General features: G+C 40.3%; 1 long non-coding RNA gene across 2 annotated transcripts; it reads right to left on the bottom strand.

Annotated features, from left to right (window-relative positions):
- Positions 1-1,376: 1,376 nt before the first annotated feature.
- Positions 1,377-21,665, bottom strand: LOC308346291. Of its 2 annotated transcripts, none has more exons than XR_013967160.1 (3): positions 21,638-21,665; positions 8,560-9,019; positions 1,377-8,334 (listed from the first exon to the last, which is right to left on the bottom strand). It is a non-coding gene; the product is annotated as an uncharacterized lncRNA (long non-coding RNA). The 2 variants fall into 2 exon arrangements; XR_013967161.1 differs by having other exon boundaries at positions 8,908-9,019.
- Positions 21,666-24,275: the final 2,610 nt, after the last annotated feature.

Raw genomic sequence — 24,275 nt, 5'->3', positions numbered from 1 at the left:
ACCCAACGCTTTGAAACTCTTGCCATCAACCTACAAAGTCCCTACTTACCTTCCAGCCCTCCCTCGAGGTGCTTAAGTATTTTCAGGTTTTGACTCACCGTCACTGGCTCCAACACCACCCCTCCTTAACTCTTGGTGATTTCAATATCCACTTGGACGAGCCTGTAAATACCCGGGTTTCTCAGTTTCCTGGTCTTGTCCAGTGAAACATATTGCCAATTACTACACTACCTTAATTCAAAGTGGGTGGCTCCTCCTATTTGCTCTGGGTAGCTCCCCTGCAACCTCCCCTAATAAAGGCCACTGGCCCAACAATTCCTTCCTTCTCCTGATTCACCATTTCCCCCCATCCCACTGGAGGATTTCATGATATTCATGCTTCTATCTCTTATTTTACAAACACTCACCTTGACCACCTTACTCTACCATCCTATTTATCTGCTCCCCTTCACAGTAAAACCCCTCAGAGGGAATTATGTATACTTACTGTCTTCAGCAACCCCTCCCTTGGTCTCTTGAACCCACTTAAATCAGGCTTTCATCCCCACCATAATAGCTATTGCTGAGAAAAATGTGATCTCCATGCTGTTAAATGCGATGGTTAGGTCTCTGGCTTTATGCTTTTGACTTCGCTGCAGTATTGAACACAGTGAATAAAAACTTCCTGAAATACTTCCTCAGCTCTGGAATATCCCTCCTGTTCTCTCATGTCTCTAGCCAATCTTTCTTGGTCTCCATTGCCAAGTTCCTGGAGTGCCCAGCACTGGACATTCCCTCTCTAAATGATCTTTTCCAGTGTTGGGACTCTATCCACTGAAACACCCACATTTTTTACTCCAGCTCTAACCTCTTTCCTGAATGCCAGAGTTCTATGTCTAATTTCCTACTTGATATCTTCATTTGGGTGTGTAGTTGTGATCTCCAACTCAACATGTCCAAAACTAAACTAATTTGCACCCCACCCACCATTCTACTCCCATCACATATGTCCTATGTCAATAAACAACTCCATTCTTCCAGACCAGAAAATCTTATAGTTACCTTTAAATTTTCTTTTAAATACCACATACAATCCATGGGTGGAGGGGGATTTGTTTTTCCTTGCTTCAGAATATATCCACAATCCATGGATATATGAGTCCATGCCACATCTTGCCTGGGATGACACTTTTTTTTTTTTAAGATTTTATTTATTTGACAGACAGAGATCACAAGTAGGCGGGGAAGCAGGCAGAGCGGGCGGGGAGCAGACTCCTCGCTGAGCAGAGAGCCCGATGCGGGACTCTCTGCTCAGCAGGGAGCCTACTTCCTCCTCTCTCTCTGCTTGCCTCTCTGCCTACCTGTGATCTCTGTCTGTCAAATAAATAAATAAAATCTTTAAATAAATAAATAAGTAAAAAATAAAAACATACACAGGTTATGGCACTTTTCTGCTCAGGTCAGTAATGTCTTCCCAACTCCCACGCCTTACACTCTCTCTAAAGCCCTCATAAATCTGAGCAGTCCTTTGCCACATCTGCAACCACTACTACCACTTCTCTGACCTCATCTACTGTCTCTCTAGTTCATTTGCTCCAACACACTGCCCTTGCTTTATCCAGAACACTCTTGAAGAGTGCTCTTGTCTCAGGGTCTTAGCCCTGGCTGCTTCCTCTGTCTGGACGTCTCTTCTCCCACACCTCAGCATGACTTGCTCCTCCTTTAGGTCCCTACACAAATATTCCTTTACTGTCAGAGACATAGACAATCTGTAATTGCTCCCTCATTTTCTGCTTTATTGCTTTTCATAGAGCTTATCAGCATCTACTTTGGTCATTGGCCTAGCTCCAATCCTTTGTAGAATAGCTGACAAACAGTAGATGTATTTATCGGATGAATTAATGAAAGAAGGGAAATAAACAATAACAGAGTTCTGGCATTGAGAAAAGCTATAGAACTATATGCTCATTTTACTTCAACATCAAAACCATAAGCTGTGTCCAAAGTTCATATCATAAAAGCACTGGAGTTTGCTTTCATGTAGAAAACAGAAAGCCCTATGATTTTCTGTCCTGGAAGGCTACTGTGGATGGAAAACACCTGACTGTGATCCTGGCTGTACTTTCTCCATTAATCGTCTTCACAGGCCAAGCTGCAGGGCTGGAGGAGAGACTGTCATATAGAACCTGGAGAAAAGCAGCATTTCAAAACTCACATTTTACAGATAATGATCCATCTCGAGCTACTGGTACTGCAGAGTTATTGGAATGGGAAGAGGATTCTACATTTTGTTTCCTGGTCTAAATGTTTATAAATGACAACCTTTTTCCTAAAACAAGATATAAACAACAGGAAATGTATCCCCCTGCCCAAGGCAGCTTCAAGAAAACCTAACAACGTTTGAGTCTTATCATTTGTCCAAGCAACAAGAGTCCCAAGGCTTGCCGGGGCAGCTCTAACATCTGTATATATCCAGCGCCACTGGGTGCTATTGCATGGTCTCATTTAGGAAACTGAAACATGCCTTCTGACGAATGTATTGTTTCATGCAGTCTTGTAAAGGGCACACCTTGTAGTTTTGGTCTGTTCCATTATGTATTTTCCTGCTCACTTAATAAAAGAAACATTTAAAAATAAAGGAAAAGGATGATGAAGTGACATAATATGAAGCACCATAACAATGAAATAACTTTTTGTTCTTTTATTATTATCTGTGTCTTTTCACAAATCTGTCAAGATAAAGGATAATGTGTAATTCATCCTAAATGGCCAGGGTTGAGGTTTTGATCAACCTTTTCCAGGACCAAAGCCACCTGGGGATCCCATGGTGCTTAGCTGCAGATTCCTGAAGTTCTTTACAAAATAAACAAGGCACCGGGGTTTCAGTTACAGATGGAGCACGTGAAACAGATTCTGGGGAATGCCCAAGGTGTTACTGTAAAAAGAGCTTTCCATAATTTATGTGAAAAAGCATTTTAGAGTTTGGTTTTCTTTAAAACTGAATATCGCCAGCCTCAAAGTGTTCTCATAGTTCTGTAAGCAACTAAGTCCAAGTTCTGTGACAACCACAGTGTGACAGGGGGTCACCTCTCCCCTCCTCAGAGTCGTCATCCCGGTTTCCAGAATTCAAAGTTAATTTACCAGAGGATGTCATGAAAATATGGATTAGCAACATTATTGTATGACCCAATTTTTTAGCCCTATACCCAGTACTCCATGATCTCAGGTTATCTTGTATTACTAACCTCCCTTAGTAAAGTAGATGACAGTTGGAAGATGAAAGAATTTAGAACCAGAAGGCATCCCTGGAGCAGAAAGAATCAGCAGAGCCTTCAGATTAACCTGTGGCTTTCGCCCCTTCCCCTCCTCACTAGAACAGCCATTCATAATCGAAGGCCCGTAACCCAGAGCATGCCAAAGTTATCACCAGTCCAAGGCAAAATGATTAGAACGGACAACATAGTGAGTTCTTCCTAAAGCTCATTCAAAGACACTCTTATTTGGAGACAACATGCTTTGATCGTATAGTGATAAGATGTATTTGAGAGCTGATGCTGATAATATGTATAGCTGTTCATTTTATTAAATGTTCAAGTTTGGGTTTGGGGAGTGGGAATGGAGTTGGTCTTGGGAGTTCTGGGGGTGTTTGGGGGCAGTGGTTAGTTTTTGTTTTTACCCATGGTTCTAGTCTGGCGAAATTAAAAGTTGTCAGCCTTTCTGCAGGTCCTCACGAGATTTGGGCTTGGATTAGGGAGGCTTTGGTTTTGTTTTCCAAATTTTTCTGCTTAGTAAAATCCCCAAAAAAGGTGATAATGACTGCTCCAGAGTACTTATAAAAGTCCAGATCTTTTTTCAGTATAGAAATGTACTAGCCGTCTCAAAAATTGTCGGGATAAATATTTCTAAAGGCATGGGGGGAACCAGCCTATTCCAGCGCCAGGAGCAAAGCAGATGCTCCCCCTGGTGTCCGTGACTCAGACTTACAGTGCTGGCTTCAAAGTAAATCAGTGGTGGTTAAACTGAGGCAGAAGTTGGGCCACTCCCACGGGCTGCTGTGCCGTCACAGAAGGGACATTCTGTGAGGGGGAAAGACACCGCAAAACATGGATGTTATCAGCTAACTGCACCCCAGCCACCTCTCAGCCTGTGGTTCCCAATCTTCTCAAATACGATGACCTCCATCATAACCATAACAAGAAACTGAAAAGCCGCAAGAAGTTCAATAACACTTTCAAATGAAACTGCATTTTGCAAGTCACGTTCATCTGAAAAAAGTACTAAGATGTATGAGTCATTTGTTTAGTCTACGAACAATGTTTGGTATATACACGGGTTACTGGACCCCTTGTTATATAGTTCCACATCCTAAGCCCTGCTGAGGTCCCTGATCCATAATTTAGAAAATGTAACTGTAAACATTTTCCCTAGGAACCCCCATTTACGCCTTTGTTTTGTTTTATGGCAATGTTTGGATACGTTAATGGTCATTGGTTTCCTTCATCTTAATTAAGGCTTTCGTTCATCTTAATTAAGGCTGCCCTCACCTTTGGGTATAAGAGAACTAAGAAAATACCATTATAGTATTTTTATATTTTTGCCTGTTTATAAGCCATCTTATTTCTTTAAGTATTTGCGGCATCTATGATCAGACTTTTGACAAGCCAGGAAAGCAAATCGAGCTCTCGCCACCAGGGTGAAGAAAAGCAAAGTAGCCATTGATAGTCAGTTGCCTCTTACATGGCAGGCCCCACACTGGCTGCTGAGACAGAAACAGCTGAGGGAGAAGGGATCCCTGCCCTAAGGAGCTGCAGTCTTCTTTTGCTGCAGGGGAGATGGGGACTGCAGGGGAGGGCTACAACTGGGCACAGAGTTGATACCACAACAGCAGAGCCTAGCGTTTGATAAAGGAAGGCAGGGACTGCTATGGTACTGAAGAGAAGGGTTACAGAGGACTTTCAGGAGGAGGTGGCCCTACCAGACTATGGGACAGGAATAGGGAGGGAGACGTTACAGTTGGAGGGAGCAGCTTGTACAAAGGAACAGAGGAATGAAGAGCATGTGGGCACAGTAAAGGACAAGTAGTACGGCACAAACGGAGAAGGTACTGGTGCCGCAGGAAAAGCAATCGGTGGACTATGCCCATTCTCTGACACCGGCTCCAGGGCTTTCCAGATCTGGATTCAGCCAGCTGCCTGCCCCTCACGGGCAATGCTTGAGCAATGAATCACACCATCAGTTAGGAATGCCGGTGATTCCTGTGTGTTGGTGGCAGGAGCCCTTTGAACGGATCATTTTCCGCATGTAATTCCGTGCAATCTTGGACTTGCTGTCTGTAGGACTAAGCCCCCAGATTTCCTCACTAAACACCAGCTCTGAAGCATGAAGCTGTGCCGCGGCCCTACTAGCCCAAATTCTCCTGATAGTAAGAATCACCTACATGCCTATTACTAAGGCAGACTTCTGGATCACCCACTCTGCTGTAAACAGGACTCTAATTTTGATGTCCCCGAACCACCTCTGATCCCACACTTTGAAAAACATTACATTTCTGAGCTTTTTCTTTCCCTCTGTGAACAACTCCACATGCTTTCCACATAGAAAGTGTGTCTAAAAACCACCCCTTTTTGAGGTTATGCAGGCCTCCAGTCCCATCTTTTGCCCCAAGGAGGGCTTTGAGAAGAAAGGGTTGCCCAGAGACTGCTGTGCCCAAACACCTGGAACTGGATCTCTGAGCACGGACCTCCCTGGGCAGTCAGTGCCCAGCTGGCTTGGCACCCCCCCGCCATGGCACACTCCTGTGACAGCTCAGAACCTCCCATTTCTTTCCTGCGTGCCCTCTGCCTGTCTCAAATCTTCAAGTCTCCATTCATTCTTACCATCCCTTTTATTGTCTCTTAGATAGCGGTTGTGATAAAAATTTTTTATTACTACTTATTTAGTTCAATACTTCTCTCTTTGATAACCAAATTCTAATTTCTTTTGACTTAGCTATTTACTTTGTTCCTTTTTAGCCTTTTCCTTTTATTTGGCCACTGTCTCGATTTCTACATCTTTGTGATTTTAAATTCTTCTTACTTTATTCTTCTCCTTCTTTGAATCTTTTTATGATTAAATGTCTGCATTCACTTTTGCATGTTGTTTTTAACTTTTTCCTTTTTTATTTGCATTTTATCTATATGCTTTAGTCTGCATTTTGTTCCTTTTTTACTCTTAATTTATCGGTTTCTTGGTTTGCTTTATTGATTTTGTCTATTCTATGTACTAATCATTGTTTAATTCATTATAATTATTTTCCATCATATTTAAAATTTTTTCCCCCTAATTTTAATTTTAGTTTAGAACTCATTCTATTTAATCCCCTCATTTTGTAAAGGGGGATGCTGAAATCCAAAGAGTTAGAAATGATAAGATCTTAGGTAGGCAAAGAAGTCTGCTCTTTTGGTTACTGGTCTAGTGCTCTGTCTACCAAACCACTGTTAATAACAATGACTGTGTGAATAAGACACTTCTTTCAAATAAAGAACACCTGATTAGCACCTTTTCGAAGAGCATTTAGTTCCTCAGACATGAGAGTGGAGACTGATTCAGTGTCAGTGATCACTCAGGGAGAAAGTTGCTACTTGGCCTTTAACTAAAAGGACATGTGAAAATCAAGTGAAAAGGGGAAAGCTGAGAAGTGGGACTTTATTCCTAAACTACTTGGTAGAACAGACTCTGAAGCCAACACAATACGTGACCCTAGGTAAACACAGCTCTCCAAGCATCTGTGTTCTTAGTTGTAACAAGGGGATGATGAGACCATTCCTGCCCACCTCACAGTTGCGTCACGTTGATCACATCAGGTCACGGATGGAAAACCTCTTTGTAAATTTTGTGCATAGTTGTTTTTATAATGACCATAAAATTCACAAGAAAGGTTAGAGGAATCACTACATAAAAAGAATACCATTGTTGCTTTTTAAGGGTGTGTATCTATTTATTTAAAGAGGGAAAGAATAGGGGCACCTGGGGTGGCTTGATCCGGTTAAGCTTAAGCATCTGACTTGAACACTGGGAGTGATCTCAGGGTCCTAGGATTGGACTCTGCGCTCAGCAGGTTGTCTGCTTGTCCCTCCTCCTCTGCCCCCTCCTCTCCCCTCTCCCCACCCTTCTGCTCTTTCAAATAGATATATAAAATCTTAAAAAAAAAAAAAAAGGAAAGAATAAGGTGCCTATGCCACTCAATACCCCAAATCATATTTTTCCCTCTTCCTCCTTTAAAAAAAATTACTTTTTATTGACTTTCTATTGTTCTTTGCACATTTCCATCTGGTGCTCTTGGGTTTATATTCCCGCATTATATGCATGCATTGGCCTGATTCATTCCCTAAGCTTTGACGGTTAAGAAAAAAAATGAATAAAACTCCACCTTAATGAGAGCTACTTTTTTAAGAAAGTCTGTCTTTAGACTCACATTTAGCCTCAACAACCAAGCAGTAGCTTCTGTGGCAATCCGTAATTTCTTCCCTGATCTATTCTGTACTCCTCCATTCCCCTAAACATTCCAGCTACAGTCTTTGTGGAAGTTAACAATGACAATCAGGGAAAAAAACATTACCTTGTACATCTGGTATTTGAGATTTTTAAAATTTCATTACCCAATAAACTTTTCAGACAGCAATCTTTTAGGGCCGCAGCATCTGGGGCGGTTATCTCCGCGGCAGAGCTGGCTCTGCTGTGCGAGTTAATGGATTAAAATGCTAAGTGAATTCTCTCACTGGCGAGCAGTCTGTAAGGGCCATGAGTGAGTCAGGTTAGCTGCTAAATGATGAGGACAAAGGATCAGGGACGTTTGAGTGTTAAGCCTCCTCTTGGAAGGGGCCAGAATCATCAGAAATGAACTAGAATAGCATTTGGCGCTCAAGACTCTTACCTGTGGGAACACTCGGACCATCTCTTTGTCCTTTAGTGGGAAGCCGTCAGCAATGAACTTAGTCCTTCTCTCTGCCGTTATCTTACAAGCCTCGAAAGGAGAAAATTGCATACCTGCAAGGGACTTAGAGCCTCACTCCCCAGAGACCAGAAGAACTGAGTGGCTCAAGGTGGCCTGAAGGACCGCAGCAGCAACAGAAGAAGGTTTGTCTCCAGACTCCAAGGAGAGCAGTCCCTCCTGTCCACCAAGTCGTTTTTCTGACCCTCTTCACCCTTTTCCCATCGGTGGCAAAATAAAGGCAACGGCTTTGTTGTGTGGCAATGGAGCCCCCCTGTAAGGTTTGGCTAGAATCTGGCAGTTGGGTCAGGGTAAGAGAGATGGGTGCCTGTGCTCTCACTGTAGCAAAGCGGAGCGATTTCTTCCTTCAGATCAGCAGAGGCCACCTGAAGATAGTTTGGAAAAAGAGAAGAACAAAGGGGGAGGGAGGGTGAGAGGAAAGGCAGAGACATGGCCTCGGGGCAGACTCCCCCCTGTAAGAGGAGACTGTACCCGCCACAAAGGAGGGCTCCATTCTGAGGCTGCCTTGCACATCCCTAGAGGCCCATAGGATTGCACCCAGGACTGGAGAAACTGAGTCATCTACTGCACAGAGGCACTGAAGCACGAACCTTCAATTTTGATATGCTGGTTCGAGTCACTGAAGACAAATAAAACCTGCTTCCTCTTCCCACCAACCATCAAAAAGTGCTTCACCAAATCTAGTTGCCTTGCTCTAAGAAAGGAGGCGATTTCAAGTTGCAAGGGAGAGGAATTCGATTTGCTTTTATGTTTGCCGGTCTTGCCGCTGTCTCTCAAACGTCTCTAAGGAGATGCCAGAAGCCCACATCTGGTGTCTGGAAGCACTAGAGATTTTTCTGGTGGAAATGGGGCCAATAATGGGGCCAATAATCGGAGCCTGGCTGTGTCTCTTAGAGATCTGCAAGACGAAGGAGGACCTGGGTCAACAACTTGCTCACCGCTGAGTTGCACCATCTGCTTGTGACAGTGCATTCCTGGAACTCCTCTGTGTCGGGTAAACAGCTGTCACGAGAACCATTTCTCCCTTACACTGCTCCTTTTATTGGTGACCTATTGGTCAACAACACAGAGTAACATTGTTTGTTAAACCTCAATGATGACCTCATGATCTTTGCTCCCACTTTTTTATGTCAACCTCATAAGCCTCCCTTAGCACCCCGCAAATTAGCAGCAAATGGCATTGAAGGCAATGATAGAAAATACTACAAACACTGTCTGAAAATGATTAACCCACGAACATTAAAGAGACACAAGCTCATAACGGAAAGATGTCCTGCAGAGTGTTGTGGCCATTTAGGCATCCTTGATTGGAAACTGGTTAGGAACAGAGAATTTTAATGAAGTTAATTTAAACTGAGATGACTGAAAAAATGCAAACAAAAATTTTCTACATGCAGCAGCACCATTCAATTTGGACTGAATTAATTTGGGACAGTGCTCACTGAAAAATTGCCATAGATGTGCACCTGTCAAACGAATTTGCCACAGATTGTCAAACCTTCGTGACATGAATGGCACTAATTCAGGGGACTGCCCCCTCAGTAGGCCTCTTGCTCATTTAATAAGAGCTGTCCTCATTGCCAAATATCATGAGTTCCAGTTAGAAGAAAGAGCAAAAAGGTGGGAATGGTGCCTGGACTTGTACGAGCTACTGGATAGCTTTACATCTGGTACCCGTAACTCCCAATGTGGGTCATTGTGAGGCTATTAAGGTCACTGTGTCTGTCCAAGAAGCCTTAACAGTCACAGCCCCAGTGCCCAGGGATATTTCCTCTGCCCTGCACTTGCTAGCCCGGGGTCTGCCTTTAGGATGGGGTCAAGAGGTCCCACAGGCCTCTGGTATATCTGGGTTTGTCACCTTACATTGTCTGAGTCTCTCTGGGTAACCACCGAGCTAGCAGTAGAGTCCACTCATTCCTTCTGATCCACTATACAAATCCAGGTATATAAAAAATTACAGGTAAGATTCAAGGAAGGAAAAGAAAAGGAATAATGGAAATAGGCCAATGCATTGGCTGCCACTGACAGAACTGGCACCAATAATTTGCCCCATGTTCCTCCCTCTTAATCACAGCACAGGACAATATCCTTAAGCTCCTAACAGTCCCCCCCACCCCTCGGCCGTGGGTGTGGCTGGAGATAGAGACCATGACTGCCCTGGGACCATGTCTTGACCTCCTTAGACCCCTGCCATTCCAGGGAAAGTCCAAGAAGTCAGTTTGAATTCCAGAGCATGCAAGCAGGAGCAATATACCAGACTCAGCAGGCCTGGCTGTAGACCTGGACTCCATTCTTTTTAGTGTTCTCTCTCTATCCTCTTCCACCCATTGTGCTAGCCAGCCCCCACTCACATTACTGTCTGTCAGAGAAACACCTCCTCTTTACCATACCCCTTCCCTTGAGTCTATCACATCAGAACTCAGGCTTTAGTGCTCATTGGCTTTTTTATCCCAAAGACCTGCTCTAAGATATAAGGAGATAATGTTACTGGCTCAACTACCTTACATGGCTTATGGACACAAAGTTTAATTAAGGTTTGAATCTGAAACATTTTCGTGATCACTAAATTATCTCTAAATTGTTTACTCAAATTCTTTAGTGCCTTCTAAAATTAAGTCATCTCAATGCTTGACTTCAATACATTCCATGAAGTCCTTATTTTATGTTTTCACAAAGAAAAATATCATAAGGATTCTTATTATTCCTTATTATATCTTATTCTCTATGCAATAGATGACTCTCTATTTAGATTCTGGATAGAAACAAAAGAAGGAGTATGTTTTCCATGATAATAGTTTTGTAGTTTAAACAACTGTTTGCTCCTTTCCTTAATGATCAAGAATCTGGTTATTAGTTGCTGAATAACTTAAGACATATGGCACATGAATGTAGAGGGCACCAAACATTCACTGTGGTACAGATCATATGATGACAACCTTTATAAACGGCTTCCAGACCATAACAAAGATAGCGAGATAGAGCAGAAGGATCAGAAGCCAAAAATCTGGATTCAAATGGAACCCTAATACTACCTAATAATGTGACCTTGAACAAATTACCAAACTACTTTTGAATACCAGGCTCATTGTTTATAAAATGAGAACAATAATAATACCTACTTCAGAGGGGTATTGTGAAAACCCCATAAGATTATATTCATTATAGGGATGCCTGGGTGGCTCGATCAGTTAAACGTCTGCCTTTGGCTCAGGTCATGAACTCCGGGTCCTGAATAGAGCCCTGAGTCAGGCTTCCCACTCACTGGGGAGTCTGCTTCTCTCTCTTACTCTCTCTGCCCCTCCCCACTGCTTGTTCTCTCTCTCTCTCTCAAATAAATAAAATCTTTAAAAAAAGATTATATTCATTGTAAATGTGAAAAGTAATGTGATTATTAGTTATGAGAACCATCATTGACACATCCATACACTCAATGAACATGGCTGTAGCAATCAGCTTCAATGCAACTACACTGAATCTCAAAGACTTGTACCCTCAGGAATCTCTCATGTACCATACGTGGGCACACCCCAGTGCATGTGGATGAGAGATGCAGGACTTTTGTATTTCACATCACTTCATCTTAATTGTTATACTTGTAAACCTCCTACTTTTCTTGAAATAAATCTATAGGTTCCCTTAAAAGTAAATCCACATCCCCAATCTTAGCAGGAAAGCGAGAGTCCACATGGTTTGAAGTGGCTAGAAGTCGCAGGACTGACTCAAGTTCACCCAGATTCACCATCCTGTCACTGGGCCCTCAGCTGTCCCCTTTAGCCCTTCGGTGTGGGCATTGACCCATCTCCTAGCTCCCCTTGAAAGCTTTTCTAGAAGGTTGGAGATGACAGATGGAAAACACACAGTGAATAACATACAACTAGACAATCTAGATTACAAGTTATGATCAGTTTCTCAGATAATACCAGGAAAAGAAAATGTGCTTAGTCAATTCTTGCCTTTAAACCCCTCAGATTTTTTCTTTTTTTTCTTCTTGGGTTTGTCAGTTCTGGAAGAACTCAAAACAAACAACCCACCATTTACTTATGACTTACATTTGCTCTGGCAATACAAATCCCTGGACTTGTATGGTGAAATCATTTAGAATTGGGTCATGACTACCCGCCTTACAAGAAGTAGCCTCTCCAGGTTGTCACACACCCTACCCTACATCTCTCTCTGTTACTCTTTGAGGTAGAGGCCAAGTGTCAGACACCATTTATCACTGTATGTGTGTTGCTGTTTTTCCCCATATCAAGCGGGAAATGAGATAAAATGTCCCTCACAAAAAGAAGAAAACAAAAGCTAGGCAAAGGGAACTGTGTTTTCAGAAAATTAGACAAAGGCATATTCCTTTGAAAAACTGAAGAATATGTGTATCTGTGTTGAAAGGATACAACGCGTAGACCTTTTCATTTATGTTACCTGCCCCACCCTGTGAAGCACTTGTTTGCCAACCTTTTTGAAAGTTCTGTTAGCTGTGGGATTGTGTTTATTTTCTTTCCAGCTGTCCTTAGAACCTATAAGCACTACTCCCTCAAAAGTGTTCACTAAATATCTGTGACTGCTACTGTGGTTATTCACTGTTCTGATGTATTTGTTAACACATTTGTTAATTTCCCACCTCATCTACCATAGGTTGTCATTTGGAAAAATTCGAGGTGCTCTAAAGAGAGGTTCTAAAATTTGGATCCCAATACCTCTAAGAATATAAACTCTAGGAAGACAGGAATCTTATCTGATTAGTTGACTGTTCCCTCCAGTTCTGGCACATAAAAGATAATCTATACACATTTTTTGAACATCTTTGCCTCTGATTAGCAATGGAAGCTTAAGATAGATCCTTCAATGCTTTGAGCCTCAGTCTTCTCACCGTAAATGAAAATACTGTCTTACTCAAATGGTTTTACAGGGATGAAGTGAAAATTGTGTAAAATTTTGAACTATGGCAGGTGTTCAGTAGTTTAGAAAGAGGGGATAGGAATTTGGTTATTGATTACTGTTCTAATTCCTATTTCTTTTGTGAAGCTGCCTCTTGGCTTGATGGCTATTTTCTAAAGATTAAGGATAGCTTAAACAATGAATTTTGGAACACTGAAAAAAATTAAATTAAATTTTAAAAAATAGATATGAAATCCTAGGAATCCAGATATTTAAAAAAATGATGCCCCCCCCAAAAAGGATAATATAAAGATCCTTCATCATCAGACAAACACTGCAGTGGGAGGATGCTAAGGTCCTGTGGGCTCTTCCAAGGTTTAAAGCTGTCCATCAGTAACCCCTTAGTGGGAAGTCCACACTAATGGTTACCCAAGTTTTCTTCCTTTCTCTCTGAGTGGGCAAGAGATGATGTTTTTGGACTGCTTCCTGGAACTAATTCTAAGTATCATTGATTATAAAGAGAATAAATAGTTATTTAAATAAATAAAAATTTATAATAACCTCTAGAGTTGCAATGTTTTGATCAGAGTCAGGAAATTCTTGAAATATCGTCATCATCCCTTGAAACCCAATGTCCTTACTGAAAATCTTCAAAATGAAGGTGCCCTTTAATGAAATGTAGCATATGTTCAGTAATAAATAATAATAACATTAATAATAATAGCAGCAAATACTTATTACGGGCCTGGAACTATTCTAAGCATTCCAGGTCCATGTAGTAACTTCTTTAATCTTAACCCATCCAATGAGAGAAGTACTGTTATGTGCCCCATTTTACAGATGAGGCAACCACGACACAGAAAATTTAAGTACCTTTTCCAAGGTCATATAGCTAAATGTGATGAAACTGTGATTCAAACTTAGTCAGTCTACTCCAGATGTAAGGTAGGAAGGGAATCTGGCAAATTGTGTATATTGCCTAATTATGAATTAATCAACAAATATAATACTCCCAGAAAAGCCTAAAATTAATAAGTCAGTCTTTTAGGAGCACCTAACTGTGTGGATGTTAATATTGTTCTGGGGCCCAGGAATACAACAGTGGGCATGATAGACAGAGTCTGTCCCTCAAGGACTTTGTATTGTATGAGGGGAGAGACTAAAAATAAACATGGAAATAAATAAATAAGGTGAGTTTAGGTATTAACAAATGCAATGAACAAATTATAATAGGGTAATTATGTTAATAAGTGAAAGGAGGGAAGATGCTGTTTTAGTTAAGGTTGTCAGGGCAAGTGGGTGGCTGGAAGTAGGTTGGGGGAGGAAGCAGGTGGGTGCGGGAGGGACATATCTGAATTGAGAACTAAATTATGAGAAGGAGGCATCCATCCTGAGAAGAGTGTTCCAGACAGAAAGGAGCTAGCCTAATGGGCTCAGAAAACATGGTGGTTGCAGCAAAATGAACAAGTTGAAGGTGGAGGAGATGTTTAAAAAATAAGCAAAGAATCAAATCATGTAGGCCTTTTAGGTAAGGAGCTTTAATTTATTTTCCTTTAAATGGAAAGCAACTGGAGCATTTTAAACTGGGAAATGTCTTCTGACTTTTTACTTCTTAAATATTTATTTATTTTTAAAGTGGGTACTGAGCCCCAAAGCCTCATTAGCAGAAAATGGCATATTTGAGGATAGGAAGGTAACAAATCAAGATTTCTGCTTAATTATGATAAAATTCAGATTGTACCTATTAGACATATGAAGATAAGCAGAGTAAGCAGTTAATAACCAATTGTCTAAAGCTTGAAGAGAGATAGTTTTGAGCCCACATTTATCTACCTCGTTACCTCCTTACCTCTCACCCCAAATATGATAAGCCAAAGTACAGGTATGAAAAAGAGCAACTTCTCAACTCTAGTATTGATGAAATAAGAAAAAACAAAAAGAGCGGGAAGACCTGAAGTTGCTGCAAGGGAGAGTTAAGTTAAATGCCATAAAATTTTTTGTTTTGTTTAAATTGGCTTGACTTCATCTTTTGTTTATTTCTTTGTTCTGTGTTTGTTTTATAATTAATTAATTTTCTTTCCCTAAAGCTTTTTAAAAGTGGAACAAGCCTTTTGCAACCAGGAAGATGAGGTTGACATATTTTTTCCTATTACCCCTGCTAAGCACAATTAAAAATTCTGGACATTAATATAAAACACACATCAGAAGACTATAGAAGGTGGAGAATAGAGGGCTAGCTGGCTAGAAACCTCAGGATCTGAAAAATGCCAGTGGACGAATTCCACCGTCTCATACATTCTTGATTTGGAATGAAGAAGTCAGCAACCCAGAAACGCCAGTGGGTACAAACAAGCAAAAACAAAGTTCTTCAAAAACCTGCTCTCTCTAGCCAAAGGACAAGAAAAAGGGAAACTTGGTAAAGGCAAAAAAAACCCTTTTGGATAGTAACTGCTTTTTTCCAGCCTGTCACCACAGAAAAAATTGTGGCCACACCCAAATGTTGCCATCAAAGACTGAGTAGGGAGTCTAGACCACCATCATTGTGAGGCTCTAACAAAAAAACCCCAACATCTCTACCAGAATGATGTCAAAGAAGGCCAAGTAGGGGGCAAAACTTTTATCCATACTTTGAGACTCCCCTTCATCAGCATCAGTGGAAATCATGTGGGGACTCTTGACTCTCCCCACTACCTGAAATAACAATGCCCCCCTTCCTGCTAGAGTACTGTCGGAGGATTCATAGTGCAGAGATAGGAATTTTACCTTGCCTATTAGTAAGGAGGTCCTCCCCACCCTCGTGTCAATGGAGACCACTAGGGGGAAGGAAATCTCACCTCTGCCCACCATGAATGAAGAACTCTCCCACTACTTTGAGCGTCGATGTAGGTTGAATGAGCAACATGGACTTCTACCTTTACTTCGCAATAACAGATAACTCCATAATTACCATTGTAGACTCTAACAATAATTGATAGAAAAGCTAGACCAAAGAGCTAGGAGAACTCAACAACACCACCAACCAATAAGCTATAATCAATACTGAGCAATCATTCCACCCAATAACAGCAGAAAAGAGACAACTTTCAAGTGCTCATGGAACATATACCAAGATAGAACATATATCCTGGGCTATAACACAAACCTAAACAAATTTAAGTGAATTGAAACCATACAGAGTGTTTTTTCTGACTACAGTGGAATCAATCTGGAAATCAATAACAGAGAGAGAAAAAACTCCCGACACTTGGAAAATAAACAATAAACTTCTAAAATAACCCATGGGTCAAAGAGAAAGTCTCAAGGGATATTAAAAAAAAAATACAGTGAACAGAACGAAAATTGAAATGCAGCATATTGAAATTTTTGAGATGCTGTTAAAGCAGGGATGAGAAGGAATATTATGGCAAAATTCCTATTTAAGAAGGAAGAAAATTCCTCAAAGCAATCAGTTAATCTCCCATTTCAAGAACCTAGGAACAGAATACCAGAATAAACCCAAAGCAAACAGAAGGAAGAAACTAATAAAGATAAGAGCAGAAACTGATAAAACTGAAAACAGAAAAATACAGAAAATCAATGAAATAAAGATCTGCTTCTTTGAAAAAAATCAACAAGATTTACAGACCTCTAGCAAAACTGACAAAAAAAGAGGAGAAGACAAAAATTATCAATATCAGGAATGAAACAAGAGATATCACTATAAACCATGCAGACATAAAAAGAATAATAAGGGAATACTAGGAAAGACATAAATTTGACAAGTTAGATGAATAATACCACTTCCTTAAAAAGCATAAACTGCCACAACTCATACATTATGAAATAGATCATTTGAATCATCTTGTAACTACTAAGGAAATTGAATCTATAATTTAAAACCTCCCTAAAAGAAATCTCCAGACCCACACTGTTTCATTGGAGAATCCTACCAAACATCATTTTTATACAATCCTTTCCAGAAAACTGAAGAAAAAAGATGACTTTTTATGAAGCTAATATTACCCTGAGAGCAAAACCAGAAAAAGGTGGTACAAAAAAGAAAACTCTAGCATTTTGCATGAATATTGACATAAAAATCCTTAACAAAATACTGAAAAACAGAACTCAATAACATACATAAAAAATATTATACTCTATGACCAAGTGGGGAATATTCCAGAGAAACAATTCTGATTCAACATTTGAAAATCATTCAATGTAATCCACCATATTAACAGACTAAAGAAGAAAAATATCTCTGATCATACCAATTGATGCCCAAAAAACCCCACAGTTGATAAAATTCAATACTAATTCATGATTTTTTAAAAAGTCCTAGGAAAACAGGAATGCAAGAACTTCCTCCTGATAAAGAGAATCTACAGAAAACCCAGAACTAACATTATACTTAATTGTGAGAGACTAATCCTTTCCCCTATGATCAAGAACAAGGCAAGGATATCCATGTATATCACTCTGACTCATCACAGTGCTTGAAGTTGTTGCCAGTGTCGTAAGTTAAGAAAAGGAAATAAACGACATATAGATCAGAATGTAACACATAAAACTCTCCTTATTTTCAAGTGACATGATTGTCTACCTAGGTAAGTCCAAGAAATCTACTAAAAACTCCTAGATCTAACAAGTGAGTTCAATAAGGTCATAGGATATATGATGAACACACAAAAACTAAATATACTTCTATATTCTAGCAACAAACACATGGACACTAAAATTAAAAATACAATACTATTAAAAAAATAGAATACTATTTACAATCACTGAGAAAAGTAAGTATAAATCTGACAAAACATGAATAAGATTTATATGCTGAAAATTATACCTATAAAAGAAATCAAAGATTCAAATAAAAGAAGAGCATATTGATGGATTGGAAGATTCAACATGGTAAAGATAACAATTGTTCCCAAACTGATATACACGTTTAATGGAATTCCCATCAAAATCCCAGCAAGAAGCTTTTGTAAATATACATGAAATTATTCTAAATTTCATATGGAAAGATAAAGGAACTACAGGTTTCAGAAAGAAGAATAAAGGGAAGGAATCAGTCTACTGATTTCAAGACTTATATAGCTATAGTAATCAATATTCTGTGTTACTGGTAGAGACACAGACATGTACATAAATGGAACAGAACAGAAAACCCAGAAATAAATCCACATGAATATGCTCAACTGATTTTTGACAAAGGTGCAGAAGCAATTTAATGGAGGAATGATACCTGTTCAGTAAATGGTGCTGAACCAATTGGACATTCATCCGTAGGCAAAAATGAACTTTAGGTCTCACACTATACAAAAACAACACAGTTGATCACAGACTTAATTATAAATTATAAAATAATAACTTTTAGGGAAAAAATGACATAGAAGAAAATGTTCAGAAAAATAAAGAAGAAAATCTTCAGGATGTAGGGCTAGACAAAAAGTAAGACTTGTTACCAAAAGGACAATCCATAAAAAGAAAACTTGACAAACCGGTCTTAAGCAAAATTAAAATTTTTTGCTCTGTGAAAGATCCTGTTAGGATGGAAAGACTAGCTAGGAAGTGGGAGGAAATATTTGCCAACCACTTACCCAATAAATCGCAATAGTTAAAATATATAAGAAGCTGTCAAAAGTCAACAGAAAACACATACATACACATGTAAACAAAGAAAAACAATAATCCAATTAGAAGATGAGCAAAAGGCAGGAAGAGATTTCACTAAAAAGCATATGCAAATGTCAAATAAGTAAATGATAATATTCAACATCACTAACCATTAAAGAAATGCAAAAAATAAGAAACAAGCACTGGCAAGGATATGGAGAAAAAGGAACCCTTATGACTGTTGGTGTGAATGTAAACCGGTGCAGCCACTCTGGAAAACAGTATGAAAGTTTCTCAGAAAATTAAAAATAGAAATACCATATGCTCCATTCATTCCACTTCTGAGTATTTACCCAGGGAAAACACTAACTTGAATGGATATATGTACCCCTATGTTTACTGCAGGATTATTTACAATAGCCAAGACCTGGAAGCAACCTCATTATCTACCAACAGATGAAAGTATAAGGAAAATGTGGTGTATATCCATAATGGAATATTACACAGCCATAAAAAGTATTTAATTGTGCCATTTGAGGCAACATGGATGGACCTAGAGGGTATTATGCTAAGTGAAATAAGTCAGACTGAGAAAGACAAATACCATATGATTCTCCTCATAAATGTAATTGTTTTAAAAAATGAACAATCAAAAAACAGAATCAGAACAATCAATACAGAGAACAAACTGATGGTTGTCAGAGGGAAGGGAGGTGGTGGGTTGGACAAAATGGGTAAAGGGGAGAGGGAGATCCAGGACTCCACTTATGCAATGAGTGTCATGGGAATGAAAAGTAGAACATAATGAGTACATTGATATTGTAATAGTGATGTAACAGGACAGAGTAGCAACATTTGTGATGAACATAGCATAATTTATAAACCTGTCTTCTCACTAACTTCCACACCTGAAACTAATGTAATATTTTGTGTCAACTATACTAAAAAAAAAAAGAAAAGTAACAGTCTCATGGAAAAATTAAATCTGAACATGTTGTTCTTTTAAATAAATTAATTAACTTCATTAAATTAAAAAACAAAGAAATGCACAATAAAATTATAAGGAGATAGCACTATACACCTTTCAGCATGGCTAAATTAAGAAATAGTGCTGATATCAGGTGATGAGGATGCAGAGAACCTGGCTAACTCTTACATTGCTGATAGGAATATAAAATAGAAGTTTCTTAAAAACAAAACATGCAACTGCTAAATGGACCAGCAACTGTACTCATGTACATTTATTCCAGGGGAAAGACATGTTCACACAAAAAAGTTTTGTTTTTGTTTTCTGTTTACATGAATGTTTACAGAAGCTGTATTTGGAATAGCCAAAAACTGGAAACAACCCACATGTCCTCAAAGGTAAGTGGTTTAACAAACTGTGGTGCAGCCACACCATGAACTCCTACTCAGCAATAAAAATCAACAAATTATTGATAATGTAACAACCTGCATGCATCTCAAGAAAATTATACTGAGCAAAAAAGGCAGTCTCAAATGTTATGTGCTGTGACAATTAGTTTGAAATGTGAAATTGTCAGGTCCACTGTACCCAGATATATGGTCAAACGTTATTCTGAATGTTTCGAGGGGAATGTTTTGGATGAGACTTATATTTAAATTGGTGGACTTTAAGTGAAGTAGATTGTCTTCCAGAATGTGGTTGGGTCTCGTCCAATCAGCTGATGGTCTGATAGAGCAAAAGGCTGACCTCTCCAGTGTAAGAGAAATTCTCTAGCCTTTGGACTTGAACTGCAACCCTTTCCTGAGTCCTCAGCCTGCCGGTCTCCCTCATTAGAATTTGGACTCACCGATCCTCCACAATCATGTGAGGCAATTCCTAAAATAAATCTCTTTTTCTCATATTCTCATGTGTATACACACATCCTATTTGTTCTATTTCTCTGGAGAACAATGACCAATACCCATACTAGCTAATTCCATTTATATTATGTCCTTTAAATGACAAAATTATAGGAATGGAGGAAAGATTTGTGGTTGCCACGTTGGAAGTCAGCAAGAGTAAGAGGGAAGTAGGTGTGGCCATACAAGGGCAACATGAGGGATCCTTGTGGCAATGGGAATGTTCTGTATCTTGACTACAGATGTGAATATCCTGTGATATTATACTGTAGTTTTACAGGATGTTACATTGGGGGAAACTGGGTAAGGGGTATATGGGAATTCTGTGTTACTTCTTACAACTACATGTGAAACTAAAATTATTTGAAAAAGTTTAACTTTGAAAAAGTAAAAATATATGTATTTTGATTATTTTATTGCAATCCTCCTTGAGGTCTGGGAGATGAGCTTAGATGATCACTCAGAGGAATAAACCATCCAGCACCTGTCACATTAAATAGCATCCATTCTCCCAATTTAACAAGCCAGAAACCAATCTTCCATTCCAAGTTTTCTCTCTCCCAAAATAATTAGGGAAAAGTCCATCTTCATTGCCAAAATATATTTTGAATTTGTTACTTCTCCTTCTCTGCTACCACCATTATTTTTGGTGGTCAATAGCAAATATGAACTGTTGTAAGAGCCTTGCAGTTAATTGTGCCTCTCCTCTTTCATGGGTGCCCCCATCCAATCCACCCCTAACTCAACAGCATGAGTAATCTTAAAACATATAATGGATCGTATCACTTCCATGCATAATCCCCTCCACGGAGTTCCCATTGCCCTTGGCATGAATCTAAGTTGATTCCCGTGTCTTTTCCAGGCCCTGAGTACAGTGGCTATTTCCCCAATACCATCCCTTGCCACTTCCTCTTGGTCCCTTGCTTTAACCCAACTTCTCTTATTCTTCAACCAAAGATTTTCCCTGCCTCAAGTTCGGCACATATTTCCCCCTCCACCCCTCCTGCCCATTCTTCAGGGATCAAGGAAAAAGACAACTCTTCAAAGAATATTTTTCTGAACATGTTTTTCTAAAGTGGGCACGCCCTGTTGGTCTCTTCCTCAGTACGCATTTTGTTCCTTTTATAGAATGTAAGCCCCATAAGAGCAGAGACCTATCTGTTCCGTTCCCTGTTGTAACTGATGCCTAGAAAAATGCAGTGTAAATACTGCATTTATTAAATGTTAAATCAATAAATGTCCAATGCCAGCTCTAAACTCCTCTTCCCCCATTGCAAGAAAGCATGTGGCAACTCTTCTTGAACTTCCTTCATTTATTAAATAAATACTTACTGAGTGCCTATTGTGCACCAGGCAGTCTCACAGGCACGGGAACTAACAAAACGAGCAAGGTCTCCACATTCATGGGACTTAGATATGGTGGGGAAAGTGGAACACAATAAATAATAGACAAGTAAATAATACAATAAAATTTAATTAAAATAATTTTAATATTTAAATAATTAAATATTTTGTTATTATTAATACAACAATGTTATAGATAATAACTATATCATTATAATTATTATTCATTGATTTATTATTTAAATATTTAATGTTTAATATTTTAATTATAAAATATTAGTAAATAAAATTTCAAGCATAAGTGCTATGAAGAAAATAAAGCAGAATAACAGGATTGAGAATAAGTTGGAAGGGGTAGGTGGTGCCCACATTAAGAAGCCTGGTTAGAGAGTCTGAGCTGTCGTCTGAATGCAGAGGTGCCAGCCACATACAGATTTGGGACAGACAGCTCTAGGCAGAGGCCCATGGAGTGCAAAGGTGCTGGGCCTGGAACATATTAAACAAGTCTGAGGCCGGTGTAGCTGAGCAGAGGAGGAGAGGAGCAGGACAGAGGTCTCAGCATCAACGAATGAATGTTACACCAAATCTGCCTCTCCCGCAACAGTAAAGAATGAGGGTTTCCTTCTGAGGGTAACTGGGAATTCTCTGGATACTTTTAAGCAAAGGGAGTTATGGTCTGGTTTAATTTTTAAATCATTGTTGGCTGTTCTGTCAAAAGGGGCTGTAGGGTAGGAATGGGGACAGGGAGGCCAGGTAGTTAAGTCAGGACAGATGTCGGTGGCTTGGAGGAGAGAGTACCTAGAGAGGGTGAGAAGAGGCAAGCTACAAGGGCAAATCTCACTCAGAAATCTTAAAATACACTGGACTTCCTCAGGGACAAGGAGTTTCCAGTACTCCCTTGCGCTCCTAGCTTGGCCCAGTTTGAACTTACTTGATTTGGTTCCCTCGGAGATGCCTTTGCATTACCTGCCCCAATGAGAGAGGAGTGCAGCATGCTGGGATCGCTGGTTTTCTTTCTTCCCTTTTATAGAAATAAGCTTATGTCTGGTGTTACAGAAAAGAAGAAGAATGAAAAAAGAAGGGGTCTTTTCTATACTTGGAAACTGTCACCACCTAGAGCTATTGCTATCTATTAGGAAGATTAAATTAATCAAGATATAATCAGAATCTGACCTAATGGGTTTACGGTGTGAAGCCTCAAGAACAACCACACAGAACCAGTTTCACCCCACCCAGCCCAGATCTCCTGGTGATGCTGGGCATGGAAGCACCTCTCTGAGCGGCCCCCAGCCCGAGAGCAAAACACAAAAACCTGACTTTATCACGGCCAGGGAAACACGAAGATGCCTCCGTGCAATCGGACCCGCAGCTCCTCCGGGCGCAAGGCCAACTCTCCTGAGAGGCCGAAATGAAATTGCAGTCCTCCCAGGGCTCAAATCCACCAACGCAGTCACCGCAGCTGACTCCGTCCACCCCCACCCCGAGACAACTTAAGCCCGTCCCTTCCTTCATGGTGCAGAGATTACTCATTCGCGGGCAGGGCCGGAACGAGGGAGGGCTGGCTAACTAAACCAGAGAAAGATGGTCTGGGGGCTCAAGGTCCTGCGTCTGTCCGGGTCAGCGACAGCGCTCTCCGGGAGAGGAGGAGGACAGCTCCCTGCACGCACGCGCAGCCCCAACCCGGAGCGAGAAGTTAAAGGCTCACCGGATCCCACGCCGAATTCAAGCCCAATTCTGTCTCTCAAAAGGAAGATTCAAAAAACAAGGTTGGCACAAATCAGAAGGTATCTCATTTTTCACAGCCGCCCAAAGACTCTTTCTTGCTGTGTCAGTGGATGGCAGTCCTCCCAGGGCTGGGATTTTCCGTCACTGGGAAATGATTGCTAAGAAATCCTCTCCTCATTGTGGACGCTCTTGAAAAGGGGCTTGCGCATCACCAGCCGAAACTGGCGCCGAAAGCCAGGCGCTGGCTGTGCACTAATGCCAGTGTGGGCTAACTGGGCTAACTTTGCTCCCCAAAGCTTAGCTCTACAACGGATATTGATGAACGAGTTAATCCATGTAAAATGCTGACAGCAGCACCTGGCAACAAGCAACACCTCAGTAAAGATTAACTATCACTAATAGTATTCATTAGTGTTTTTCTACTGAAAAAAAAAAAAAAAAAAAACCCTCTATTGAGTGTTTGTGATTCCGTTTGTCTGTTCTTATACACTACGAACTCCTAAGTGTCTTATTTATCTCATGCATCTCAGAGCCTGGGGCTGTGCTGGGCTCAAGTTTGTGGTTTGAGCTGAATTATTTACTCAGCTGGGTTGCTCCACGGAGGTAATAGAAATAAGAGGGCCGTGGGGAAATAAAAGACACATGAAATCAGAGTCTCCTTCACCTCTTCACTTTGTCATAAAAACAAAAACAAAAACAAAAAACCTCTTCACTTTTTGTCACTGCCTGCTTCTTCTTAACATCCCTGGTTTGGGGGCTGTCTGTTACGTATCTCCTCTGCTGGGAACTGGTTCCCCCTGAGCCTCAGGGGAACCAGTGATAACAGTCACCAAACACAGTTCAAGCTCAACAAATTTTGATACTGTCTGGGCTCCCACAGGGACTGAACATTATAGAGGAG

This window comes from Martes martes, assembly GCF_963455335.1.
Source record: "Martes martes genome assembly, chromosome: 1".
NCBI lineage: Eukaryota > Metazoa > Chordata > Mammalia > Carnivora > Mustelidae > Martes > Martes martes.
Note: the sequence above shows the minus strand (reverse complement) of the source record. Positions and strands in the feature narration are given on the sequence as shown.